A 27,918-nucleotide genomic window follows, 5' to 3' on the forward strand; every position below is an offset into this window, starting at 1 on the left:
TCAACATAGTGAGGGCAGGAATCAACTTTTACATCATTTACTTACATATTGCGATGTTTGAATTTTGAACTATAATCATTATATTCAAGTTTTTCTCATGTTAGCAGTGACTAAAATTCAACGTTTTGTTATCCTCCTCAGCACGTTTTTCTGATTACCTTAAATTTTGTAAACAACTGGTCATTCGATTTCCAATCTTTTTTTTCATTCGATAAACTAGTAAGTATCATCAAAAATATGAAAAAATTCAGGTGACATAACACTAGAAGTGATAATTTTATTCTACGTAATATTGTAAAGTAGAACAATATGTTACCTCCATTTTTTCAAATTCTTTTCCTTGTGTTATTGTTAATTCCCCAACATAGGAAAAAAAAGTTGAAAAATCGATGAACAGATTTTTTTACAAAGGTCACCAAGAAATTACGTAGTTGAGCATATAAGTGCATCCCTTCGCGGCGTCTTTATTAATTGTAAAACATACGTTTTCCTATACCATAATGTATATATTGGAATAACCCATGCTAGGAAAGCGAGTGGCCGTAGATGAAGCTCGTGTACCATGGATGTTACATATACGTATAATGAGCGCATGTGTCAAACGACAAGCGGTCGCGAAGAATCGAGAATGTCCTAGCGTGAAATACTCGCGCCTCTTCTTCTGCCTCTGATTGGCTCGCTAGGTCAGCGTGTTGTAACTCGTACGGTTCCTGCACGCTGAGAGCCGAGGACGACGCGCCAGAATGCCCCCCCACCACCGTTCGCGAAGGCTCTCAGCTCACGCGATCAGTGAATCAGTCTAATTTGACCAACTTCCGAGGTCAGTGCACGTCCGTGTTTATGTGAGCTAATACTCCAAGTTAATACTCCAACTGCGGTCCAATATTGGTTAAAACTTGCGTACTGCGTACCTAGAAGACGCCCTCTATAGCATCTGTATTCTGTGTTGAAATAATGTGCCAATACTTTTTATTATTTTACTTTGTCAGAATTGTGATTTTTTACCTAGTCCCGAGATGAAAGTTAACAATTTTCCTCGTTAGGGTATAATCATTGTATGATTATTTTGTTTCATGTTTTATTTGTTATCAAACCTCTTGTATCGGATATAAGTTTTTGTTTGTTCATGTTTACTTAATTTTACTATTTGCTATACTTCTATACTCTTGTGAGTACATCTGTACGATTGAGGTATGCGTATATGTAAAAGACTGTATGTTTATTTATACATCAAAGTCAACATTCACACAGATACATCGTTGGCATAATAAAATGTCCGTATCAACGATACAGACAAACTGGTGTATAAAAAACTACTGTTATGTTTCGGATACATTGTTAAAGCGGATATTTCGATACGTGTGCAATGTAACTATTGTCATTGTTGCCTTGGATGAAAGTACCTTATAATAAATATATATCATGTTTCGCAAAGGTGTGTGCTTTATCTCATTTAGTTGTCCTGTATTTCTCATAAGAATACATAGGTGTGGATGTAAAATAATTAATATCTTTTAATTGGTGCAAGTTACCATTACTGAAATAGCTAAGAATGTGAGCGTTGCTGTATCATCTAACCCCTGAGATGAGTCCATATTGACCATACAAGAAGCTTTTAACAGCTTGTGTATTAATATAGTACATGAAAAATTATACCGAAAACATATTCTCAAGTTGGTTGTCACACGTTTATCGGAACCGCGTGATATTCTATTAAGTGTATTCAATTAAACGTATAATAATTGTTTACGGATATCGTTTTTACGTTAAATCAACACACATTAAGTACGTGTATTATTATAAAAAAAATTGTCCAATGAACACGCTTATTAAACGTGTTTGAACCACGAAAAATGGTGGCTATAACACGTATATCTTAAACGTCTACGTTAACATTTAAATTGCGTTCTTTCATACTTGTTTCATTACGTTTCCGAAAACCGTAATTTCGACGTTTACTTCAACCGTGGAATATCCGGATCATAATCACTAACAGAAAACGTTGATGAGCGCAGTCGAAAAAACCTATATCAGGGCGGACATTTTTCACGAGAAAAAACGTATGTGCTGAACGATTATTCAACTATATACAACGTTATTTTTCGACGGATTTCTTACGATTTATTTACCAGCAATGTTTATTGGGAAAGTAATCGATATCATTGTCGCGTTTCTTGTATACAACCCAGTGTGTTCCCGGACCGTCTTTGTCGTCAAGGTTGATTATAGCTGACTCGTTTTTTCGTGGGCCGTTTTCGGGCATTTCGTTTCGCATGAAAACACCGCGGAAATGCGGAACCTTGAAGATTTCTGCATATTTCAACAAGTCCCAATCAGTCGACGCTCGACGTGGTAGCATTGCATCTAGTTTTTTGAAAATGGAGACTAAGACCTGTTTTGTACGGTTTCATATGAACCCCTTTGCCCAACGCGATAGCTTCTATAGTTTTGTTGTGTCGTTTGCTTTCCTCCAATTCCCGTTTAGCCGCGCTCGCATCGTTCACAGCTTTTGCTATACCTGCCGCACCACCGGCTAACGCACCCGTGGCGCTGAGACCGGCAAAAATAGGAATTAGGAACCGTAGAAAACCACCGACTTTTGAAGGTACCGGTAGGACGCGAGGTGTTCGCACTTTGCATTTACCACCTGATTTTTTAACACCGTTCTCAGCTCCCTTCAGCGCAGATTTGATAGCTACTTTTGCATCGTTGCTTCGAATCATAGAACGTTTTGCAGCTTTTACAATTTTTCTCAGAGTCGCATTTTCTGATTTTCGAATTCTCATTCTGAGTTTTGATTTTACTCTTATTATATAAGCTATCGCCCAAGCGGCTGCTTTTTCACCCAAATTTGCGTCCTTTGCGAGAACCCGTTTCCAAGCTTTCTCAGCCAACGACTTATCAGCCTCTTGTCTAACTTCAAGATTTTCACGATTCTGCGAGTAAGCAATCTCGTCGTCCTTGCAAACTGCGTCGAGAAGATTGTTCGCACTTTACATTTACCACCCGCTTTTTTAACGGCGTTCTCAGCTTCCTTCAGCGCAGATTCGATAGCTGCTTTTGCATCGTTGCTTGGAACCATAGAGCGTTTTGCAGCATTTATAATTTTTCTCAAGGTCACATTTTTTGACTTTCGAATTCCCATTCCGAGTTTTGATTTCACTTCCATTGTATTAGCTATTGCCCAAGCGGCTGCCTTCTCACCCAAATTTGCGTCCTTTGCGAGAACCCGTTTCCAAGCTTTCTCAGCCAACACCCTATCAGCCTCGTTTCAAACCTCAAAGTTCTCACGATTTTTCGAATACGCTATATCGTGTTCCTTACACGCTGCATCGAGAGGATTGATACCGGAATCGCCTCCCGCGAGTCTTTTCGTCAACTTCGTACCAGTACCGCAGTACTGGTAACCGGAAACATGCAACTCTATCGGAAGTTTGTTGATGATTTTATTCACCAGACCCTTGCCACGATGTTGCCGCCTGCTGCTGCTTCGTTTACCTCTGTACGCGATCATGTTCGAGCGTTGACTGAAGAAAAGTGCTTTAAAACGGGGTATTCAAAGCAAATCCGATCAGTCATGTCCGAGATGCGGTTTGAGAAACAACCTACCAAGCTTCCCGTGATGAATTTTGACAAACTTTCGGAGCAAAATGTCAAAAGGCACAAACGGTACGGTGAATTACTCCCGAACAGTGTACGTGCAATATTCCGTGGACCGTCGAATTGTGGTAAAACTAATGCGTTGCTCACACTTATAACCCATCCCAACAGACTCAGATTTGAAAATATCTACGTCTACTCGAAATCTCTCAACCAACCTAAATACCAATTGTTGAAGCAATTGTTGGACCATGTTGAGAATACGGAGTATTTTGCGTTTACCGAGCGTGAGCAAGTGATTGATCCACCGGAAGAAGCACGGCCCAACTCAATGATCATATTTGACGATGTAGCGTGCGAGAAGCAGGACAATAATAGAGCCTACTTTTGCATAGTTAGACATCAAGACGTTGACTGTTTCTATCTCTGTCAGACGTACGCGCGTATTCCCAAACATCTCGTGCGCGACAACGTAAACTTACTCCTGTTATTCAAACAAGACGATATGAACCTGAGACACGTATACAACGACCATGTAAACACCGATATGTTTTACACAGAGTTTAAAGACTTGTGTGCGGCATGCTGGAACGGTGACAAATACGGGTTTCTGGTGATCGACAAAGACAGTGAGCTCAACGAAGGACGATACAGGAGGGGATTCGATTCTTTTGTTAGCCTGGAAATGGAATGAAATCTAACGTTTTCGAGCGAGAGACGCAGTAGCGTTGAAGACTCAGTTGCGTCAACATGCAGAGCTCTGAAATTTCCAAGCAAAAAGATGTCCTACATCAGATCGCTCAAGCAAGTGCTGCGATCCGTCAAAAACACAGATTGCTCAAGTCGGGCAGGGAATCTACGACTCAGAAATTGAGTGACGTTTTCAAACCAGTAGTGACTCCGTTGCAAGAACTGGTGAATGTTACAAAAGATACCAAACCTATCAAACAAGAGGTGGAAGAAATTAAAGAAGAAATAAAGCAGATGAAAAATGAAACGAAAAATGAAACTGTCTCGGAAATGGACGATTCCTTTGCTTCGGCGGGGAATGAAATGATCGTAGAAACACCAGTCGAGAAAATCGAGGACGAGTATTTTGCACTGATGAGAGATGCGAAGACAAAAGGCGAATTGGACAACGTGTACGGTGTACGCAACCTCTGAAACGGACTAATGATTGGTGATTCGTTGATATCTTTAGAGAGTGACTACGTTCGTATTGGCGACACGCGTTACCCGAAAACGAAGGGTTTGCTGGAACTTTTGTTCAAAAAGAAGCCTGACGTTTCTCCTGTAAGCGCCGGAGATCGGGAAAATTTCAAAAACATAATCCTCGCAACGAACGTGCATAAGAAGTATTACTCATCCGATGGGGCTGCTTGAAACGATAACAGTTACAAATTTAGAAATGTCATTGCCGAATTAATGGATTATTCCCCATCACCTCGCCGAAAGGGTAAAGGTCTACTTCCGCAAGCTATGATCACTCGACAAGGTGTTGAAACGGAATACGTCTTCTGGGATAATGCAAACGAGTTAGTGGAGCGTCTTCGTTTACTCCTGGCATCTCAGGCAGCGGGAAGTCCGAGTCACAATAACGAAATAATCTTCACCATCGAAGAGCTACGCAAAGCAGGGATGTTTATTAAGCAGCTCCTGTCATTATTACATTCATTACCGAGATGAGCGTCAACGTGTTTGGACGTCAGCTGAATAAAAACACGACCGCGAGCACTCGCGGTCCTCCGGGTGTCGGGTTTTAAATAACAGCGAACGGGCATTACGATATACGGAACAAGAGACTGTGCAACGTCGCAGATCCCGCAGAGCCGAACAATGCTGTAACTTTAAAAACCTTGAGACGAAAATTCAGCGTGCTGCAAAAACAAATCGACAACCTCGATCAACTGAACAAAGCTTTGGAGATCACCACGAGGAAAGCCTTGGATACCTTCTACACAGACTTTAAAACAAACAGAGACTTGTCGATTCGAAACGCGGATATCATTTCCAAATTGGACACCAGACTAATGGCGTTGGAATATGAACGAGAGAAAGCAAGCAGTGGTGACGGAACTGCATAAGCCTGCACGCCGGAATTACCCGCGTCGACGTGTAGACGTGCGCGGCATCGACGAGACCTGGCAGGCGGATCTTGTTGATATGACGCCGTACGCTGGACAAAACAAAGGTTACAAGTACATGCTCACAGTCATTGATATCTTTTCAAGGTATGCATGGGCTATACCGATAAAGAGCAAGTCTGGAGATGATGTTACGAAGGCAATGGAATCTCTGCTTGTCCAAGGATGAGTACCGAAAAATTTACACGTCGACAGAGGAACGGAATTTTACAACTCGAAATTAAAATCGCTTATGACACGCTACGAAATCAAACTTTACTCCACGTACGGTAATTTGAAGGCTTCGATCTGTGAACGTTTCAATCGCACGCTGAAAGGTAAAATGTGGAAACGGTTCAGCATGCAAGGAAGCTACAAGTGGCTCGAGATCTTATCTGATTTGGTTTCGGCTTACAACAACGTCAAACACCGAACCATAAGAATGAAACCGTCAGATGTCACCGTTGCAAACGAGAGGCTGTTATTACGTCAGGCATACGGAGGGCTTCGAGCGATACCTACCGTATCGGAAAAATTCAAATCTGGCGACAAAGTTCGAATCAGCAAATTCAAAATGTCTTCGAGAAGGTTACACTCCCAATTGGACGACTGAAATATTCACGATAATTCGAGTGGAAAATATTCATCCTGTGACTTACAAGCTCAAAGACTACCGAGATCAACCCATCGCTGGTGGTTTCTACGAACAAGAGCTTTTCAAGGTTAAACATCCGGATATCTATCTGGTGGAGAAGAAGCTCAACAAGCGCGGAAGAAAAATATACGTTAAATGGTTAGGTTTTGACAATACACACAACAGTTGGATAAACGAATCGGATACGTAACATTTGAATAAATGAATTTTTTTGTAAAAACGTATGTCCCTCTTTATTTTATATCCGACAGACAACAAGTATGCGTCTTTATTTTTCAGACAATCGACAGACATGGTACAGTTATAATTTACAAAGCTAAGGTGTAGGCTTGTAGCCCCACGGAAGCGTGTCTGTTGTATTTTGAAACACGATCCGCTTGTCGTCATTCCAGCTCAGTGCTACTTTCTGCTGTTCTACGGTGTATACCTCGTGCCTTCGACTCAATATCAAATGCTGATTTGAGGATAGATTTTCACGGTTCAAAACACATTCCCAATAATCGTTGAAAGTTATTTTTCTCAACGCTGATCCTTTGACACCTTTGGCACGTTTATTGTCTTTCTCATCTCCCAAAACTCGGAATGCGCACAGTTTAGCTCTTAATCCTACAAATTGCAGCATTATTTTTCCATTATTCTCATCTTTCATCAAGCCGAGAACTTTTTTGTTTGCTCGAGGTTTTCCGTAAACGTTGTCAAGCGGATAATCAGACGTATCGAATTTGTGCAAGTCCTCCTTCATGTGTTCGTATATGTCGGGGATGGTAAAATTGTAAATCAAACTGTCGGTATCCGTGTACATTAATTTTGCTCGGTTGCCGAATTTCTGCTTAATGTAATTGTAATGAAAATCGTAGATATATGTTCTAGCCAGATCCATGATGGAGAAACCTGCATACAATGGTTTATTCAACTTGACTTTCGTCTTAGTCATTTCAACAATAATTATATATATCTTTGCCGAAAACGATGCAGCTGTGACAATTGGGTTTGGCTATGGTAGCTCTGGCACCGTATCTTCCATCCCATTTCGTGATCAGTCTGACATCTCTATACTTCCTAACATTTTCCATCGTTTTGCCAAAAACTGCGTTGTTCATCAGTTCGTAAAAATTTTTTCTCGAATTCGTTCTGAGATTTTTTGCGCAAATCGGTATTCAAATCTATGTATTTCTTGAGTTACGGGGTTTGTCTGAATTTGAGAACTCTGTGTATTTTGAGTAATTTTAAGCCTAATTGTAAGCATTGTTTCAAAACCCTATAGTGAACAACGTAGTTTTTCTTGGAAAATAGCGTGGGCGTCAATTTCGGTTGCTTACTATTCGAGATCGGAGGTATGTAGTGCTCCGGACACAGTGGTAAATCCTTATGAATTTCATGCAGTTCCTCAGGATATTCCAAATCAACCCCCAGTATGTAACCAAACTCCGCATCGTCCGAGATGGTAAGAACGTCGCATTGTCCGAATTCTGATAACCATTCGAAGGAACTGTATGGCAGAGCAAAGCTCATAGCAGCACCGTACAAATTATTAACGTCAGAGTACATGAGATAAGATTCTTCGACCTCAGGATCGAATTCCTCTCCCATATATCTATTGTTGGCCTTTGCGTATCTGTTCGAACACTGTGACACACCACCACGAATACCCTTCTCGATAAACATAACCATGTCTATGTCGGTGAGAAGCTCGAGTTCGATGCCTGTACATTTTAACATTGCATCAAACGACAGACCGGGCGCTGTGTAGTAATGTAACGGGTCCAGTTTGTACGTCGTCCAACAGCTCTGTCGAAAATTTTGGAAAACGTCGGCCAGTAAAATCACGTCTGTCTGTAAATACAAGTCCGAATACTCTCCCAAAGTTTAAACGTTAAAAGTTTGCCAAACTTCACATGCATGTGCATAGTCGTCGTCTGATATATCCCGATCATTTAATTTTGAGTAAAATTGTTGTTTGGATGGTAGCCGTGTGTCCTCGAGCTTCTGCCAACTGTCTATATATTCGTACGGGAACACTCCTTTTCTGGTCAATAACTGAAATTTATCTGAGCTACGATAAAATTTTCGTGTGATTGATTTCTGATCATCACCGAGATACGTTGCTAATTTCTCAAGACTGCTGGGCATGAAACGGTACGAATCTACGAATCTTAACTTTATATCTGTCCCCTTGACATATTTTGTAAAAGAAATGTACTTTTCTTTGTTTACGGGTAGAAGCTCAATTCTGCTCTCGAACGATGTAGCCAGTGCTTTGATCAGAAAATTGAATCGTAACCCGACAGATTGTGGAATATCACTGGAATAATGTGCGAATTTTGGTAATTTGGATTGCAACCTCGGTGAGCAGCACCACGATACTTTCCCGTGGATTGGCAGTGATCACGATGTTTCACGTCTGCGAGTGTCAACGGTTTTTCACAAATGTGACACACTGTTGTTGAGTGAAATTCGTTGATTTGATTGAAATTTAGTGGTTCCATCGGTACAACAGTCTTGTAGTGTCCCTCTAACGAATGTGCCAATCCCGCTAACTCGTTCACAAACCATTGATCGCAAGTCTCTCCGCGATTAATTTTGAATTTTGAAAGCGAATCGTCAAACGCACAATGTAGATAGTAAGCTATAATATACGGAAGATGCTTCTGATAAATTGTTCTATTTTCCCCAAAACTTTCATGTGTGGGTTGCAGTAAACATTCGAGATCCGCGTAAATGCAGAATGGATCGGTTTCTTTGTGCTTGAAATTTTTGAATTTTAGAGTTCTTTCCTCCTCTGTAGGTAGAATAACTTTGGTCTTGTTTAAATTCATGCAATCTACATTGTGCTTTGTTAAACACTCTTCAGAATGAAAGTAAGTCAAACATCTATCGCACAACCAAGTACGACCATTACGTTTAGAAATTTGAGAACTTCTTGATCGAGACAGATTTCGAATACATGCAAAATGATGTGTTACATTTTTCTCAATATTTTCCATACCATCATCGTCATCGTCGTCGTCAGTGACTTCAGTTTCTATCACCAAAAGATGAATTACAGGTTTATCAGACCTGTTTTGACTCAAATAAATGGGTACGATTTCACTGCGCTTTTGTTTTTCCGCACTATCTATACCATAAACGTTAATTGAAAGTTTGTCAAATTTCTCAAATTTGGGAATCTGGTCTAAAGACATTGGAAAATACAAACCGTCGTATTGTAGCACTGAGCTGAAATGTGGATACGAAGTAATTTTACTGGGATTGTTGTTGTCGGCTGGGAACAGAGCTGCGGCGACCGACAAGAGGAAGCAATAGGAGTCGCTGTTACGGATGTTGACGACAGCCTTCTCATCAGGGGGAGTTCGCTCTTTACCCCCACTCCAAGCAATTTTGGCAGGCTGCAGGAGTAAGGCGCGACAAGTTACGAAAACAAAATTCTACTAGAAGTGAATATTTTAGAGTGGTAGAACTGCTAATAATAGTAATGTGCACATGTGTAGCCGGAAAATAATATTCTGCCATTCTTGTATCCTATCTTACTGCAATTACATGTGTAAACATTGATTATCTTGAATTTTTTCGAGATTTCGAGCATTATTTGTCATTTACTATTGATTATTGATTTGTTATTTTTATTTAAATTTATTTATTTTTGGAGATGACTTTTATTGCTATTCAACTATTTACAACTGCAATTTTTGAAATGATATTCTCTTTTATTTAAACTTCTGCGCTTAAATCTTCTCCAGTCACACCACTCGGTAGAGGGCGCTCTTAACATCCTAAGTAATGCTGACATGTTACTATACTCTAGCAAGAAATAACTATAGAAATATAGTAACTGCGAATTTTTCAATATTGTGTTGGTACAGTGTACTCCTGCAGCCTGCCAAAATTCGGTCCCATCTAAAAGCATTGAGTGAACTCCCCCTGCTTCTCATCTTGAATATCTTTGGGTAGTGGTGTGTATGTGAAGACACCGCCTCGTAGTGGCACGTACTTGTTGATATTCACAGTCAAATTGATTATTTCAGTCAGCGACCAGTCTGAATCCCTTTCCTGGAAATCTTCCACCTTTTTCAACAAACGCTCCGTCGCGTTTTCGATGAACTATTCGTTAATATCCGTTGTCTGAAGGATGATTTCATTTCTCGTATTGAAAAATTTGATCTCTTCCACCGTGCGATTATCTGTTCTAACTTCAAATTTACAAGCCAGGATAACGTTGGCTTTCAAGCTCCTGTCTTTCTTCAGAGAGTTTTTTAGTCTCGTCACAGCTAGTACCTTTGCGTCTTCTAGGAATCTCTCCACATCTTTATGCTTCAAATTGACGATGGATTCAGTTCGAATTCTCTCCTCGAAAGCTGATTCCAAATCTTCCCAGTGAACTCGATCGCTTCTTCTTACTTTCCGCGTACCTCCACCCGTTTTCTGAAGACGTTTGAATTTTTCCGTGAGCGCTTCCAAGAGTCCGATCGTTGTGATAATTCTCATCTTTTCTCCAATCGATGAAGCCTTTCGCAAAATTTTGTTCAGAAGCTGAATATTTTGACTTCCGAATTTCAACCATTTCCGAATCTCTGCTGTTGATGATGATTTGTTCAAAATCTTGAACGCCGTTTCCATAATGTCGATCAATCTCAAACACTTCGCGGATTCCATCTTGAGGTTTTTCCTCACGTATACTTGACAAGTTGTGACGTAATGATCGTTTGCAGTGATGAGCGTCCTTTTTATAGGGCAGCTGTACGTATGTTTGTGTGTGCGCGCGCACCTCTTAGCATTCCCAGGGCGATAGTAACCCAACACCGCAGATCCATGACTTTGAATGTACCGCGGCTATCGGTCGACCTTGCACGCTGGTCTTGACTGAACCCGTTCAAAATTCATCGTTGAGTTCACACGGCAGTTACAAGCCAAAAAATGTCACGTGTTTGATATCAAACCGACATCCGAATAAGTGAAACACGATTCTCGGAACCATTAATTTTGGAATGTCACGTGGTTGATAACGTGGGAAGGGAATGTGGGGGTGGTTGATGTTACACATCAGTGATATTGGGAAAGGAATTCGGAGTGGTCAATGTTACACATCAGCAGTCATATCGTGGGAAAAGAATGCGGGACGGTAAAAAAGTTCTCGCCCCCCGCTGCGCCCTCCACCGTCGGCAGGCGAGCACTACAGACCTTCGGTCGGTAAGATTGTCGGTACAACAGCATGATTTTGACCCTGGATCGATAAGAATTGCCGGCAAAGCAGTGCGATTTTCACCGTCGACTGATACAACTGCCGGTACGGTTGCATGGTTTTATCTGAGGAGAGTGGGGGTAACCTTCAAGGGTTTGCGTCTGAGCTGCGCGGAGCGGCTCAGTGGGCTGCGCGGAGCGGCTCGGTCGGTAAAGAAAGTGTTTGTACTCAGAACTCTCATAGCCATACTACTGTCCACTAAGGCGTTGTCGTTGCAGATGTGGATTCAGTTCTGTCACGAGGTCCCTTACTTAATCTTTTGAAACTCTGAACAAATTTTTGGATTGAATATCTGTTAAATTGAATACATTCAGCTCATTGCGCAACCTCTTGCGGGTGATTCGTAACTGTAATATTTTTTCGTCCTCTTCTTCAAAGTCTGCTATATCGACGAGTAACATTACCATTATCATCTAAAAATTCAATATTTGATACATGAGCTATGGAAAGAAATAGAAACAACAGCACTTTACTGCTGTTAAGCATACCACTATTGCAGAATTTATAGCACCCGATATTAATTGCCGTACACTCGACATCATTCAAGTATTATATGTGTACTAAAGCCAGACACTTTGAGAGAATGTGAAACCCCTACTCAGGCCCTATCCCCTCCTCACATCTTAGATGCAGATTTTTTCAAAAGAATAATGAGTTTTTGTGAATAAGACAAATATTGGCCCACGTAAAATTTATAAACGTAGTCCGTAACATTTTGCTTTTTTCCAAAATATTAGAGCACCTATAAAAAAATTTTCAAACATTTTTTGATATCAGCCGTCGGTGTTTCACATACTCTTAGGGAGAGGCTCAATTAAGTCCCTCCTCTGCCTTTTCGCAGCGATCAGCGCGAGAGAAATGGAGCAAAAAATTCATAATATATTTTTCTCGCAAATGAATTACTACAAACATTTAAAATAGTGAAGGCTTCTGCATCTAGCAATTAGAAAAACAGCCCGACAATTTTAGTTTCCAATCCATCAAACGATCTTTCAGAAAAATGTGTTAGTATTAGTTTCAGGTTATGTCGTACTGACGCCTCGCTGTAAGCGTTTCCCCCTGTGTTCTTAAGCTAATTACTCATTTACAAGTGTATCGTAATTTCTGTTTACATCGTCCTTGGTGTATAATTTACATACATATATGTATATGATGCGCATCTTTTATTAATTAAAATTTTTGGTTTGCTTGGTTCTTAAAGTATATGGCGTAAGTCGTATGTGCAGTATATCTACATTTTAACACTCCGTTCACAAGTATTTAACAATACAAAAGATGATGTAGCGCGAAACACGAAAGTACGGGACTCTAACCTCACTAGAACACACCTTCCACAAGTAATTCAATAATAATGTTAGAAAGGGTAAAATCACCCGTTTTGCCCCCTCTTTAATGATCTAGTAGTCATCATAGATAAAAGACGTTTATAAACCTCTTATGTCTTTCAAAAGAATAAGGTTGCTGTGTCAACCAACATTATTGTAAAAACAGTTTTGTTTCAGACTTTAAACGAGAAACACATATTACGCAATTAAAGCATTTTCACAATATTTTATTCACGCTCTTGATTTTTGGTTTGATAATTAAACTCGCGGATCCATATTTATTTTCCGTAACGTCAAAGTACGTTACATTGGTGTCAGAAGCGGGATCTTGAGTTTCTTTTCGATTAAGTCAATTCAGTGCGTGAAATAAACTATGAGCAACAGTCGTATGACACGTTCTCGTCGTCGGGAAAGTGGCGGAGAAGAACATTCCATCACAGAAAATCCGCGGGTTCCCGAGACAATTTGTGCACCTTCAGTTGGCTCTTTACCTGTCCCTGCGATGGTCTCAGTTTCACAAATCGACCTACTGAAGATTATTAGCCAACAACAAAAAGCCGCCGAACGACATCAACGGCAGCTTCTGGATGCGGCTAGTCAACAACAACAACAACTTGTCCAGTTGCCTCAAGAGCAACGAGAACAGCGAGAAAGGGAGCTTGCCTCTCAGTTGGAGCAGCGGAGGCTTGATAGAGAAGCTCAAGAACGATCCGAGACCAGCCTTCATGAACTGTTCCGGACGACTGTGGCAGCTCTTCAGGCTGTTCATCAGGTGAACGGCTCAGGAGAACCGGCCGTCACCCCACGAGGTTCCAGAGTCGTTACTCCGCTTCCCTCTCCTGTTCCCTCTCCTGTTCCCGTTCCCGCTGTTCGACAGGTCCAACATCCAGGACGGTTCCGGGATGTTTGAGACTCAAGGTCTGTGCCTTGTATTAGGGGGAATAGATGAATCCCCAATTGGTAGAACAACAGTTAATAATGAGGTTGGCTTTTCCGAGCCTCTGCCTCAGGTTCAACCTCGTTATTCCCATTTAAGTCAATTAAATAATACAAGATTTCCTGGGGTTGCTTCTCAAATTAACGAGAAACCGTTTTATCCTTTAAAACCGCCAATTTTTGATGGAAAGATTTCATGGGCAGATTATGAACGTCAATTTAATACAATTGCAAAACATAACCAGTGGAACTCCGCCATGAGGGCCCACAGCCTTGGCTCTTGTCTTCGAACGCCGGCTTTGAATGTTTTAACGGCATTATCTGAGGAAGAAATTTCCGATTATGAAAAACTTAGCTCCACGCTTAAATTAAGATACGGAAATGACCATTTGACAAAATTGTACACAGCTCAATTACAGACTAGAAGACAAGGACGAGACGAAGACCTCGCGTCTCTTAACCAAGATATTGAACGGCTTTCTCGTGTAGCTTTGCCAGCCCACGAGCCGTCTCGTACTTTATTAGCGACACAAGCTTTCTTAAACGCAATCAATGATCCAGAAATTAAAATGGCCGTTGGGACATCGGGTCTCACTTCTCTGCGGGAGGCAACGGCCAAAGCCCTTGAGGTGGGGGCAATGAGAAAACAATATTTTGGGTTGAACCGGTTTCGTCGGATTGAGGTGTCCAAAAGCACCTCAGAAAGACGAGGTTTTGAGCACTCGAAAGAGTCAAAGCCTCAAAATTACAGAAATAAAAATAATAACAAGTATTATAATCGTGAAAATCGTGGTTCTCTTCAGAATCAGAGTAACAAACACAAAATTATAGGCACAGTTACGACAGATCAAAATGTAGTAACTTGTTTATTTTGTCATAAAACAGGACATGATGCCAATCATTGCTTTTTACTTAAAAAGAATAGTAGAGAAATGATACAAAACTCGCATTCAGATTCCTATAATTGGCGAAGAAGCGATATAGAGGTTGGGGAAGAAAATCCTCAATCCTCAAACTGACTCTTCTTCTGAGGCTGGTTTGAGGAACTAGTTTCAGACGTTTTTATCTAAAATCATCATTGGAGTTGACCTCTGTCTTTAAATTATTTTGGTTATACGTGACAGGCATTCCCAACCTATTTTATTGCCTGTTAGGGAAACGAAGCTCGTCAAAGGTTAGGTAATTTTCGCGACTTCGAATCTCATTTATTGATGAAAAATTTCGATCTTCTTATTCGCTCGTCTGAACTCAGAGTAGATTTGATTGTTTGTTTGCGAGTTTCCCCAGAAACTTCTTTTGCTCGAGTTAGTTCCCGCTCTCGTGAGGAGGAATCGAGTATTTCTTTAGAGCTACTCAGAACTATTCATGAGATTCATAAAGATTGGCTAGTAAAACAAACCTTTTCTTCTTTATCGGCTCCTGTCTTGGTTATAAATGCAGAGGCTACGGCCGATCAAGTTTTTAAAGATTTTTGTACTTCCTTAACATGCGGAAAGCATATAGCTAACCTATACTTGCTTTATTAAGGTATACACTTAATTAAGTAAAAGACATAAAAAAAAAAATAATAAAATAGATTTTCTTTATTGAAATAAAAACATAAAGATTGTGAAAGGTTATGTTTCAAAAATTCATTTTCTTGCAATCGATATTTTGCGGAGCTGGTCTCCATTTTGTAGGATCGAGGCGAGATGACGCTTAGACGAAGTCGGGTTTTGGTCGGTTCGATTTTACTACGTCGAACCTGATGTTGCTTCAAGCGTTGCTCTATAAATAAGAGAGAATGATTTTAAGATGGGTTTGCTCTTTTCATTTGGATCTTTCAAATTAGAATTGAATTATTTCTTTTAATTGATAAACTTTTCAAAGAGCTTACCTTTATTATCATTGAGAAGGAGCTAGATCGGATAGATTCGGTCGATCAGTGTCAAGTCCTGGTCAAGTACCTTCTTCGGGCTCGCGGTTGGTTGCTGCTCTTCGCACGAAGCGTGTGGGTTGGAAAAGTTGTCTGGCACTTTGTCGACGAAGTGCCAGTCAAATTTATTTTCAGGAAATTGGGAGTTTAGGGGAGTTTTTGGGAGGGAATATTTTGGGAAATATGGAGGAACGCCCCGGCCGGCGTCCGTGCCGGCCGGAGAACAACAACGATCTGATGTTTTCAATATAAGAAGTTGTTTGTTTTCAAATTATCTTTTGTTTACCTAAGAGTTTTGTTTCCTTCTAGAAACTTCTTCTTCGGAATCGAGTTTTGTGTCGGATAGGCTTTGGTTCATTGATGTGAAAAGAGCCACGATTATTTTCCGAGGTCGATGAGCGATCGCTTGATTTTCACATTTTATTAACCTTAAGTGTCAGTTTTTGTGAGTACTTTTTCAGGTTACTTGACACAGCCTTTTCCCATCCAATCTTTCCCCGATTCCTGAGGATGACTGGTGGTCTTATTTTGAAGAAGGGCACAGAAATGATTCAGATAAGATCGTTTCTTTTCTTTTGAATACATATTTAATTTATTTTATTCGTGTATTTTCCCAAATTCACTTAGTGAATTTGAACTGATATACCATCACTCACATTTGTCCTTCCAAAACTCTAGGGTGAGCTGTTTCTTAAGAAGATTAGGATCAGTCACCCATCTATTTCCTTATTTCCTATGAAAAGGCGTCTGGTTTTATTCTGTTTGGTCCTGGAATTTTCGGTTCCCGCCTCGATGTTTTCACCCGAACCTGTTTCGTTTGGGCAATCCTTCAAGAAGAGGATTTCTTTCGACATAGATCTGGACCAATCCTGATAATCTTGAATTCATGAAGCCACACAACACTTAATAACACTAACCTTTATAAAACATGGCACATAAATTTTTGAAATTATTTAACGCTCAACTATCTGCTCAAGGTTCTCTGTGGTTTACCTTGAGACTGTGGGCAAATGCCAGATAGTAAAAAAGGGAGTCTTTAAATTTTTAGAGCCACAGCTCCAACTCACCTTCGAGCACTGACTGCTAGATCACTTTTATAATTGTTTTATCTTTTCCGAGTCGGGACGACTCTTTTCCTCGGGGGGGAGTAATGTTACAAAGGGTGAAATCACCCGTTTTGCCCCCTCTTTAATGATCTAGTAGTCATCATAGATAAAAGACGTTTATAAACCTCTTATGTCTGTCAAAAGAATAATGAATTTTTAATAAAAGGAATTTGCTGCGTCAACCAACATTATTGTAAAAACAGTCTTGTTTCAGACTTAAAACGAGAAACACATCTCTTGCATTAAAGCATTTTCATAACATTTTATTCACGCTCTTGATTTTTGGCTTGACAATTAGACTCGCGGATCCATATTTATTTTCCGTAACGTCAAAGTACGTTACAATATTATATTACGTGTCTCGTTCTCGATGATTTTACTCGTAGTAACGTCAGTTGCGGCAAATTTCACAGTTTTCAGAGTTTTTTTTTTTTGTGTGTGTGTGAGGGCACCCCTGACTACGCTTCTGGTGCTGTCGGGTGGCGCCCTCTATCCTCATATCGTTTTGTTGTGCGACACGAACAACGAGTAAGAGTACGAAGAATTCAAATTATAAACAAATTAACAAGAATTCCGAGGACGCAAATATGCCGAAAGAAAAGAAAAGAGAGTGGTCGAGGTCGAGATCTAATGAAAGAAGGAGGAGTCAGGATACGAGGTTTCAAAATATGCAAACGCAATTGGATAACCTCACTAGCCTTGTTGTCGAGTTGACGCGGAGCATGGCAGCGCGTGAACCCACGCCGCCAAAAGAAAAAAAAACGACCAAGATTCCCTCCCAGGTAAGAATTATACAGGTTCATCACCCCCTCCCCCGTTGCTTGCTATCTCTTTTTCTTTCGAACATCGGCATGGAGGAAATTCTCTCAGTAAGACCGAACAAACCTCGACAAGTTCCACACGAACTTTGGAGATTAGGTTGCACATCTCAATTAATTCCACACGAATTTCCGAGAAAATGACGGTAAAAAATTGCGTAATCTTCAACTAGAGGATATATCGCCCTGTCAGCGTCAATGAGACAATGAATAACCGATAGGTTATCTCTACCGCCCCCCTCTTTTTTTCTCAACAGATGAACAGAAAGACGGGGAGAATGAAAATATGACGGGAAGTGCCACCGAAACTCCCAAAGAGCAAATTCTCTCGCCTGAAACCAACAAGGTATCAGAGGAAGGGAAGATCGATGAGCTCGAGACTTGCGAACGAGCTTCAAGGAAAGAAAACTTTCTGGACTTGCTGGGCGAAGACCCAACGGCCTCAAAAGAAATCAAGATTGCGTTCGACGCAGACTCACAGACGAGGTGGTAAAAGGATGGAAAATGGGTGTCCAGAGGAAACCAAGAAAAAGACTCTTGAAAAATATCCGAGAAAAGCAGAACTGCACACGGAGGCTCCGATGATAAATCCAGAAATCGTTACCACGATGACGGATATAGGGAAAAAACGTGACCAACATTTCGAGTACACGCAAAACTGTGTAGGCTCGGGTATTTCTGCCATTGAGGGAGCGATCTCCATGATTCTTAACCCACCGGAAGACGGGGTTGACGAGCAATTGCTCCTCGAGTACCTCTGTGATGCAGGAAAGCTATTCACCGACGTGCATCACCAGCAAACGGTGGTGAGAAAGTCCTGTATCACGCCAATGCTAAACAAGTCAATGAAACCGATAATCGACGCAGCAAAATCGGATGTATGGCTGTATGGCGAAAAATTCGCTGAGCGGTTGAAGGAGGCAAAAACCGTTGAAAAAGCGTGCGCCGATCTCAAATCGGCGGAAAAACCATCGGACAAGAATAAAACAAGGGCCCAGGGAAACTGGAAGCACCCACCTGCGAACTATCGTCAGGTGGAAGGAACTCAAAAACAACCATCAATGAAGTTCAAGCAGAAACCGTACACGGGAAGACCGCAGCCCCGACCATCGTTACGAACATCGTCAAAATTTAGGAGGAAATAAACTCGGTAAGGATCAAAGCGGGCCGTCTAAAATTCTTCACCAGAAAATGGGAAGATATCACGACAGATAAATTTACCCTGCAATGCGTTACAGGATACAGAATCCCCTTTACGTTTCACCCGGCTCAAACAATTCCTCCCAAAGAACCGCCTAGGTCAGCATATGAGGAGAAGCTCTTAAAAAGTAGCATAGATGAATTACTCTCTTTTGAGGCGATAGAAGAGTGCGGAAGTTGCGAAGAGCAATTTCTTTCGTCGTGATTCCTCGTGCCCAAGCCGGACGGGTCAAACAGATTCATAATTAATCTTGCTCGTCAACCCCGTCTTCCGGTGGGTTAAGAATCATGGAGATCGCTCCCCCAATGACAGAAATACCCGAGCCTACACAGTTTTGCGTGTGCTCGAAATGTTGGTCACGTTTTTTCCCTATATCCGTCATCGTGGTAACGATTTCTGGATCTATCATCCGAGCCTCCGTGTGCAGTTCTGCTTTTCTCGGATATTTTTCAAGAGTCTTTTTCTTGGTTTCCTCTAGACACCCATCTTCCATCCATTTTTTCCACCTTGTCTGTAAGTCTGCGTCGAACGAAATCTTGATTTCTTTTGAGGCTGTTGGGTCTTCGCCCAGCAAGTCCAGAAAGTTTTCTTTCCTTGCAGCTCGTTCGCAAGTCTCGAGCTCATCGATCTCCTCTTTCTCTGATACCTAGTTGGGAGTATAGATATGACAGTTCTAGACCAAGCCATTACGTAACCAGGTAACGTAACCATGTGACGTAACCGGCTGACGTACCCACGGCGGCCATTTTGACGGCGGCCATTTTGACGGCAGCCATTTTGATGGCGGCCATTTTTGATTTTTTGATGACGGCCATTCTGATTTTTTGATGGCGGCCATTTTGACGGGGGCTATTTTGACGGTGGCCATTTTTAATTTTTTGATGGCGGCCATTATTGATTTTTTGATGACGGCCATGCTGATTTTTGCTTAGTCAGACGAGCGGCCATTTTGATGGCGGCCATTTTGATTTCCACTTAGCCGAATGAGCAGCCATTTCGATTTTTGCTTAGCCGGATGGGCAGCCATTTTGTTTTTTCATCGTCCGACAGTTTGATAATGCGATTTTTGCTATGACGTTACCAGTATAATCGACCGATTTTGCCGTCTGACGAGCAGCCATTCTGACAGCGGCCATTTTGATTTTTCCCTAGTTTTGCCGTGTGACGAGCTGCTATTTAATGGCGGCCATTTTGATTTTTTATGACGTCATCAGCATAATCGACCGATTTTGCTGTCTGACGAGCAGCCATTCAGACAGCGGCCATTTTGATTTTTGCTTAACCGGATGAGCAGCCATTTTGATTTTTCATCGTCCGACAGTTTGATAGTATGATTTTCGCTATGACGTCACCAGGATAATCGACCGATTTTACCGTTTGACGGCGGCCATTTTGAATTTTGCTCAGTCGGATGAGCAGCCATTTTGATTTTTATCGTCAAACAGTTTGATAATGTGATTTATTTCTTGGTCGGATGAATAGTCATTTTGATTTTTCGCCGTTACCAGTAAACTTAAACGTAAACTTTCGCGCCAATAGTTTGCCCCAGGCGAAAAATAATATTTTCCACGTACTTCGAATACATTCTTTTACGTTAATCGACTGGATGGCGATATCGCAATTAGATTTCGCGCTAATAGTTTGCCCCAGGAGAAAAATAATATTTTCCACATACTTCGAATACATTCTTTTACGTTAATCGACCGGATGGTGACATCGCAATTAGATAGACAGGGAATGCCGATGACGATCCGTAAACTTTCACGCTAATAGTTTACCCCCAGAGCGAAAATTTTACATTCGAAAAATATTAGTAGAATTTATTGTAGTTATATGTATACATATTAGGCTGATTCAAAAAATACGGCTAATTTTTTTTTTTCAAAATCCTCACATGAAAACTTCCGAGAAGGTGTGAAAAGACGCCTGTAAAAAGCAGAGCCCTTAATATTATTATTAAGAGGTTGCGCATCGGGAATTTCTATTTCCCGTTTAAATAACACAGGAATAAATTTTTTTAAATTTTGCAATTTCGTATTTTTGCAACGGCTCATTGAATTAGCGGACCAAAGTACATTTTTGTAGGAAATTTGACGTTCTACAAAAAAAGTCCTTACAAAGTTTTCGATAGTCACACTCCTTCAAAAGTTATTCGAGGTCAAAGTTGAATTTACAAAAAAATTCAGTGATTTTTTTTTTTCGATGATACTATGAATCTTTTCTCATTATTTTGTTATGAACATATGTTTAATAAATATATCTTACTCTAATTGGGCTTTTTCAATCATTAATTTTTTAATTTTCCCATCGAGTCAATATAAAGTTACCTTACAAAAATGCGATGTTAAATAATAAACATGTTATCATGGACAATCCATAACTGATGCACTTGACTATTTAAAAATGTAATTGTTCCGAAATCTATCCTCTTTATAACAAAATAATGAGAAAAGATTCATAGTACCATCGAAAAAAAAAAAATCATTGAATTTTTTTGTAAGTTCAACTTTGACCTCGAATAACTTTTGAAGGAGTGTGACTATCAAAAACTTTGTAAGGACTTTTTTTGTAGAGCGTCGAATTTCCTACAAAAATATGCTTCAGTCCGCTAATTCAATGAGCCGTTGCAAAAATACGAAATTGCAAAATTCAAAAAAATTTATTCCTGTGTGATTTAAACGGGAAATAGAAATTCGCGATGCGCGACCTATTAATAATAATATTGTAACGTTTTGGGCGTTACGTTAATAAAATATGGATCCGCGAGTTTACTTATTATCGAATCAAAAGAAATCAAGAGCGAAAATAGAATATCGTGATAAATGCTTTTAATGCAATATACGTGTTTCTTGTTTAAAGTCTGAAACAAGACAGTTTTTACAATAATATCGGTTGGCGCAGCAACCTTATTCTTTTTAAAGACATAAGAGGTTTATAAACGTCTTTTATCTATGCTAACTACAAGATCATTAAAGAGGGGGCAAAACGGGTGATTTCACCCTTTGTAACACTACTCCCCCCCGAGAAAAAGAGTCGTCCCGACTCCGGAAAGATAAAACAATTTCAAAAATATTCTAGTAGTCAGTGCTCAAAGGTGAGTTGGAGCTGTGGCTCTAAAAATTTAAGAACTCCCTTTTTTACTACCTGGCATTTGCCCACAGTCTCAAGGTAAACCACAGAAAACCTTAAGCAGATAGTTGAGCATTGAATAATCTCAAAAATTTATGTGCCATGTTTTATAAAGGTAAGTGTGATTAAGTGTTATGTATCTTCATGAAGGAATGTCCGAACGAAACAGGTTCGGGTGGAATCATCGAGGCAGGAACCGAAAATTCCGGGACCAAACAGGATAAAGGCAGATTCCGTTTTGAAAATTCACACAGGAAACAGGGAAATAGATGGGTGACTGATCCTAGTCTTCTTTAGAAACAGCACACCCTAGAGTTTTGGAAGGACAAATGTGAGTGATGGTATAACAATTCAAATTCACTAAGTGAATTTGGGAGAATACTTGAATAAAATGAATTGAATATGTATTTTGAAGAAAGACGCTGAAATAATTCAGATAAGATCGTTTCTTTTCTTTTAAATACATATTCAATTCATTTTATTCAAGTATTCTCCCAAATTCACTTAGTGAATTTGAATTGTTATACCATCACTCACATTTGTCCTTCCAAAACTCTAGGGTGTGCTGTTTCTAAAGAAGACTAGGATCAGTCACCCATCTATTTCCCTGTTTCCTGTGTGAATTTTCAAAACGGAATCTGCCTTTATCCTGTTTGGTCCCGGAATTTTCGGTTCCTGCCTCGATGATTCCACCCGAACCTGTTTCGTTCGGACATTCCTTCATGAAGATACATAACACTTAATCACACTTACCTTTATAAAACATGGCACATAAATTTTTGAGATTATTCAATGCTCAACTATCTGCTTAAGGTTTTCTGTGGTTTACCTTGAGACTGTGGGCAAATGCCAGGTAGTAAAAAAGGGAGTTCTTAAATTTTTAGAGCCACAGCTCCAACTCACCTTTGAGCACTGACTACTAGAATATTTTTGAAATTGTTTTATCTTTCCGGAGTCGGGACGACTCTTTTTCTCGGGGGGGAGTAGTGTTACAAAGGGTGAAATCACCCGTTTTGCCCCCTCTTTAATGATCTTGTAGTTAGCATAGATAAAAGACGTTTATAAACCTCTTATGTCTTTAAAAAGAATAAGGTTGCTGCGCCAACCGATATTATTGTAAAAACTGTCTTGTTTCAGACTTTAAACAAGAAACACGTATATTGCATTAAAAGCATTTATCACGATATTCTATTTTCGCTCTTGATTTCTTTTGATTCGATAATAAGTAAACTCGCGGATCCATATTTTATTAACGTAACGCCCAAAACGTTACAATATTAAGGGCTCTGTTTTTTACAGGCGTCTTTTCACACCTTCTCGGAAGTTTTTATGTGAGGATTTTGAAAAAAAAAAATTAGCCGTTTTTTTTGAATCAGCCTAATACATATATATATATATATATATATATATATATATATATATATTTCGAATTACAGTTACACCTAATTTTAAGTAAAGCTGGGGATGTTCGCCACAATTATATAGGTCGGGAATGTTGATGGCGAATCGTGAACTTTCACGCTAATAGTTTTACTCCCCAGAGCGAAAAATAATATTTTTCACATACTTCGAATACACTCTTTTGTGTTAATTGACCGGATGGTGATTCCGCAATTAGATAGGCCGGGAATGTTCACCGCAATTAGATAGGTCGGGGGAATGTTGACGACTATCCGTAAACTTTCACGTCAATAGTTTGCTTTTACTATCACTCTCCCAAATTCTTACGATCTATCTGCATATATTAACTCATCGCATCCGATGCAGACTCATCAGTCTGACACGATACGTGCAAGTCAAAAGTTCATCAAAGTGCTGCAAATATCAGCGTTAAAGTCATGGCCGCTGAAACATACTCATATATCGTCAAAACGATAGAGAACGCGCACGATTTGTTGGGCGAGCTGCATCCCCAGCAGGAGAATGATGACGTCTTCCAGCATTGGATTGACGTTGGAATGGAAAATCTCCAATTTCTGCGTGATGTTTCCAAGCGACCGAGAACGAGCATAGGTGCGAAACTGCGAATTCAACACACAATCACGCTCGTACAATCCTGGATAGCAAAGATTCGGCAACAGCTGAGGCAGCGACAGCAGCAGCAGCACCCCGTGGTAATTGGCGCGAACATCGGTGGCCCTGCGAGCGTGCAGTGGGACAAAGTTGAAAGTGCTTTCGCCAACCGGATCCAAACGGGAGTTGTTCCTAATCTCGGGCATAAGAAGTTGGACGACTTTTCCGACGACGCGCAACGGATCATCGTTGAGCAATTGAGGCTGGTACTGCGCGCGGAGGGTGATGTGAAGGTTAACCTCACATTATCGTGCAAATTCAAAAACACAAAGCACGAGGGGATTGTGCAAGAAGTTAAAAGGTTCAACACCGCCAACATCGCGATCCTGCCCTCGAGCGATGTCGGCGGTTGGTTTACACACGCAAAGGCCGATCTACTTGTAAAGGTTGAGGATTTCAAACAAAGCGATTCTGGGTGGAGCATGATCGAGATCCTCAATACCGTCGTGAATATCATCCGGTACCAGCCTCTCGCTGCGGGACTTTCAACATTCGTTGAGCTGCCCAAGGACATTCAGCGGAAGAAAGCGGTGCTCAATGTGAAAAACAAAGATGAAAGGTGTCTTCTCTGTTCCATCACTGCAGCACGCCACCCAGCCAACACCTCCGCCGATAGAACTAGCCATTATTGCCGCTTTATCTCCAAGTTGGACTGTACAGGTGTCAAATTCCCTGCCACTCCACATGATGTAAAAACGGTTAAGGGATTGAATAATTTTCGAATCAATGTGCATGGGATAGAATCTCGAACTTTTTCAGATCATGCAAAATCAAATAACAGCGTCATCGTGCCAATTTATTTGAGCGATCATTTGAGTACCGCGAACTTTGACACGATTCATCTTCTGCTGGTTGAAAGTAACCCAGAAAATCATATGGCTCGCGAGTTGACACCAAGATTCCACTTTGCTTGGATTAAAGATCTTTCGCGATTGGTGAGCAAACAATTGTCTAATCATGATGGTCGACTGTTTTTATGCGACAAATGTTTGTGTCACTTTAGTGTGAAACATGCCTACGACAATCATCGGCAAGATTGTATTATGCCGAATAAAGTACGCATGGAATTTCCCGAGTCGACGGATTTAGCATTTTCAAATTTTCGGAACAAGGGTACACTCCCGTTTGTCGTTTACGCCTATCTCGAATGCATATGAAAGTCTATACCAATCAACGAATTCCAAAGTCACGTTTCAACCCGTAAACCACGTGATTTTCAAAAGCATATCCCGCACAGTGTAGCGTACTATGTGCATTGCGCGTAAGATGTGACTTTATCGGAGTTCCACAGTAAACGTGGCGTTGATTGCATAGATTGGTTCATGCGACAGCTTGAAGATTTATCGATTGAAGTAGAGTCACGTGTCAAAAACGTAATTCCGATGGAGTCTCTTACCCAAGTGCAACACGATCGTCACATGTGAACGAAGAATTGCTACATTTGCGAAAAGCCGTTTACCCCTGAAGAGAAAGAGTGACACGACCACTGTCACTTCACGGGTAAATGTCGTGGTCCTGCTCAAAATCGGTGTAATTTGAATTTCAGAGAGTTGCACACAATTCCGATAGTTTTCCACAATTTGTCCGGTTACGATTGTCACTTTTTGATAAAATCCCTCGCGTCAACTTTTCCCGGTAAAATTACACGGCTACCCATAAATAAGGGAAAATATATATCCTTCAGGAAACGCGTCGATGAAACAATGATGCACTTGAGATTCATCGATTCGTTTCGATTTATGGCTAGCAGCATCGATAAACTTTCCACATATTTGACCGATACCGATGAACGCATAATACGCAAATTTTATAATAACCCGACTCAGTTCAGTTTGATGACTCGCAAAGGCGTTTTTCCCTTTAAATACGTCGATTGTTGGGGAAAACTCGATGAACCGCGATTACCTGCAAAAAAGCATTTTTACTCGCACCTCTGCGATGCAAATATTTCAGACACCGATTACAAGCACGCGAAAACTGTTTGGAGGGAATTCCATTTAGAGTCATTGGGGGGCTACTCAGATTTATATTTGAAGACCGATGTTCTTTTGCTTGCCGATATTTTCGAAAATTTCCGCGCTAGCTGCTTTAAAACATACAAATTAGATCCGTTGCACTACTACACTGCACCGGGACTTGCTTTTGACGCGATGCTCAAGCATACTAATGTAAATTTGCAACTTTTAGACAACGCTGAAATAGTGTTATTCATTAAAAGAGCCATTCGAGGCGGCGTAGCGCAATGTTCTAATCGACACGATCGGGCCAATAATAGATTCATGGGAAAAGATTTTTATCCAAACAAAGCGGAATCGTATTATATGTATTTTGACGTGAATAACCTGTACGGTGCAGCGATGAGCGTGCATTTACCTATCGGTTCGTTCGAGTGGGAGTATTAGCACATCGATATAACGAACCATCCGGACGATTCGCCGATCAGCTACTGTCTGGGGGTAGATTTGGACTACCCTGTGGTAGATCCACGAGGATCACAAAGACTTACCTCTTTGTCCCGAACATTTTACTCCTCGAGGTAGTAAAAATGCCAAACTCGCGACCACCCTTCACCCCAAAACAAAGTATATATTGCATTATAGACATTTGAAACAGTGCTTGAGTTTAGGATTAAAAGTAACGAAAGTGCACAGAATTTTGAAGTTTGCACAATCTACATGGCTCGAGCCTTACATCACTCTCAACACAGACATACGTAAGCGGTCTAGGAATGAATTTGAGAAAAACTTTCACACACTCACGAATAACGCTGTGTTTGGCAAGACTACGGAGAATGTGCGAAATCATGAAGATGTTAAATTGGTTACAATATGGGAGGGAAGAGGTGGTGCGAGAACGCTTATTGCCCGAGCAAACTTTCGCAGCTGCACCATATTTGGCACTGATATGGTTATCATTGAAATAAATCGTGTCAAAGTTCACGTCGCCAAACCTATTTACGTCAGTGCATCAATTCTAGATCTGTCGAGAATCTTTCTTTTCGATTTCCACTATAATTATATTAAAACCAACTTTTCGAATAAACAAGCTAAATTGATGTATACCGACACAGACAGACTTATTTATAAATTCAATGTGCCTAATATCCACGGTATCATCAAACTTGATGTAGATACAATGTTTGATACCTCTGACTATCCGCCCGACAATGTGTATGGTATTCCCCTTAAAAACAAAAATAACCAGGGCTAATGAAAGATGAAAATAACGGTAAAATTATGACAGAGTTTGTGGGACTGCGAGCAAAGCTGTATACATTTACCACGATGGGTGAGGATGGAGATAAATATGACGGTGCGGTGGCGTAATAGTGAGTAAGCGCGCCAAGGGTGTTAGAAATTCATCGATAAATAGCATCGCGTTTGATGATTATAAGCGCTGTCTGACGGCTCACCGAGAGTTGACTCTTTCACAGTGTTTAATAAGCAGCAAAAAACACGAAGTGAGCACGATCGTACAAAAAAAATTGACTGTGAGTTGGCAGGATGACAAGCGGCAATTGATACCTGGACAGACCGACACCGTACCTTGGGGGTTTGTCCCAGCCCCCCAATAGCTATAGGATAAACTGTAGACATAGAATTCATGTAAATATTTGATGTTTGACGCCTCGCACGACCCACCATCGGGCGGAAACGTTTTACCATCAATACGATATTTAATGGATTTAATAATGTGAATTCATATACTTAACAATTATTCATTTATTATTATTATTGGTACATAGAGCAATTATTCATATTTATTCGTTTACCACGAGAAAAGTTTTCAGAAAATAAAGAA

At 40.6% G+C, this 27,918-nt stretch overlaps 1 protein-coding gene and 1 long non-coding RNA gene across 5 annotated transcripts in view; one reads left to right on the forward strand and one right to left on the reverse strand.

Annotated features, from left to right (window-relative positions):
• The window catches only part of LOC124185031, a 238,943-nt gene extending 215,407 nt beyond the window's left edge, over positions 1-23,536 (reverse strand). The window contains exon 1 of the long non-coding RNA XR_006871330.1: positions 23,487-23,536. This is a non-coding gene — a long non-coding RNA (uncharacterized LOC124185031). The remainder of the gene's footprint in view (positions 1-23,486) is intronic.
• LOC124185018 (dipeptidase 1-like) overlaps positions 1-27,918 on the forward strand; it is a 1,685,273-nt gene that overhangs the window by 1,093,625 nt on the left and 563,730 nt on the right. The gene's annotated exons all lie outside the window — the stretch shown is intronic.

Source organism: Neodiprion fabricii, chromosome 6 (assembly GCF_021155785.1).
Source record: "Neodiprion fabricii isolate iyNeoFabr1 chromosome 6, iyNeoFabr1.1, whole genome shotgun sequence".
Lineage (NCBI taxonomy): Eukaryota > Metazoa > Arthropoda > Insecta > Hymenoptera > Diprionidae > Neodiprion > Neodiprion fabricii.